The sequence below is a fragment of the Gavialis gangeticus genome, unplaced genomic scaffold (assembly GCF_001723915.1).
Source record: "Gavialis gangeticus isolate Ggan-Ray unplaced genomic scaffold, GavGan_comp1, whole genome shotgun sequence".
In the NCBI taxonomy this organism is placed as follows: Eukaryota; Metazoa; Chordata; order Crocodylia; family Gavialidae; genus Gavialis; species Gavialis gangeticus.
Genome location: NW_017729033.1, coordinates 12,934,471 through 12,936,420, shown reverse-complemented (window position 1 = coordinate 12,936,420; position 1,950 = coordinate 12,934,471).

Below are 1,950 nucleotides of genomic sequence, written 5' to 3'. Positions count from 1 at the left end.
AAACCCTCTTTTTTTTTTTTTTTTTTTTTTTTTTTTTTTTTTGTGAACAGTCACTTGGTAATGAGGATGAACTTTTGTCCAAAGCCCAGCAAATAAAAATCAATGCTGAATTCTGACTCTGTCACCCTTTCCGTGACTTTTTTAATGATGAAAATGAGTGTTTCGTTAGCTGTCCGCTAGGGAGCACTGCAGCCTAATTTTTTTTCCTATTTAAATAGCTCACAAACTGAAAGTGTGTATAAGAATTGTTGTATCCTTTAGAAGGCCTGGGCGTGCACCGAGCGCCACGTCACCCTTCAGCGGGACACTTAGGCGTTCACTTTCAAAATTCAGCAGGTGGTGTGCTTCTTTTGCAGGCCTGGTTCCTGCAGCGCCATGTATGCATTCAGTAACACATGTACCTGGCTGCCTGCGTGCACAAATAAAGGATTTGTATCTGTGGTTTGAGTAATAGGGCCCACAAGTTAGGCCTGTATTTTAACGTTCACCTGAATTCAGGCAGTTCACTTTCAAAAATTGCTCCACAGAAATCATGAACGAGCAAAGAACAAAACGATGTGAAATGAAAATGGAGGCATTCTGTCTCTGAAGCCATTTCGGTAAAGGAAAGGCAGGAGGTGTGGGAGATCCCATGTTTTAAATTGTTGATGTGTATTTGACCAAGTAACTCCGTGCCCAGCAGGTACATTTTGAATGAGCATGCATACTGCTTACATGAACTATCAACTTGAGTCATTTATTGTGGCAGAGGGAATGGGAATATTTTTGGGGATTGCAATTGGATAATGAATTATGGGACAACTGCCATGTAGCCTTGCTGTATCTACATTTTCTTTTTTGTGTTTGCCATCTGTCTTGTTCACTTCTTCTACCTGCACAAATAAAACTGCCTTGTAGAGTTTATCAGGCAGGAGGCTGGAAGCTTTGATAGCTGGAGAAGGGAGGGTTGGTGGTTTTTTGACCCTGGGAAGGGTGAGGTTCAGGATTGAGGAACTAGAGAAGTTTGGGTTTTGGCTCCAGGCAAAATTTGCCTGAGTTTTCTAACTAAAACAGGGTTCTAGCTCTATGTTAAAACAAGTATCCTTTCCAAATTTACAGTACTTGGCTCCTAGTTCACTAAAGAACTTTAATATATACTTAACATTAAGGACATGCTTAGATGCTTTTTCAATTACACCCTTACTTCTTGAAACCAAAATGTTATTTTTATAGGAGTTTACAACAAAATAATTGAATTAACTAGAATTCAAATTAATTGAGAAAGGAGTTTGAAGGGAATTTTATAGTCAAATCATCTTTCTTAGAATAAGCACTCTTGAAAGTGTTACGTGATGTGAAAGCTCACTAAGATCTTGGGCACAGGCGATGCTTAAAGAAATGTAGGATTTAATTAAGCTGAATTATTAATAATTACTCCCAACTATGATGCTGATAAGCAGGTGTTAAATTAACAGCTTGGGGCATTCTGGGCCATTGCGGTATGCAGGGAACTCAACACACCAGAGGTGGGAATGGTTAGGTAGGGAGGAGTTTCAGGGTATAGGGGCAGGGGCCAGGGCGGCTGTTCTGGGACAAATGGATGAGTGGGTTATTCAGACCAGCGTCGCTGGTAGTGGAGGAACCTTCATATGAAAAGAGATGATGTGAGTAGGCAGGTGAGGAGCTCTACAGGCCTTTGAAAATCACTGAATCATAGGAAGTTAGTGTTGGGGGGACCTCTGGAGGTCACATCCAGTCCAACCCCCTGCTCAAAGCAGGACAATCCCCAACTAGATCATCCCGGCCCAAGCTTTGTCTAGCCAGGTCTTGAAAACCTCCAAGAATGGAGTTTCCACCACCACCTTTCTGGGTAACCTGTGCCAGTGTTTTACTACCCTCCTAGTGAGAAGGTTCTTCCTAATATCTAACCTAAACTTCCCTTGCTGCAACCTGAGACCATTGCTCCTTGTT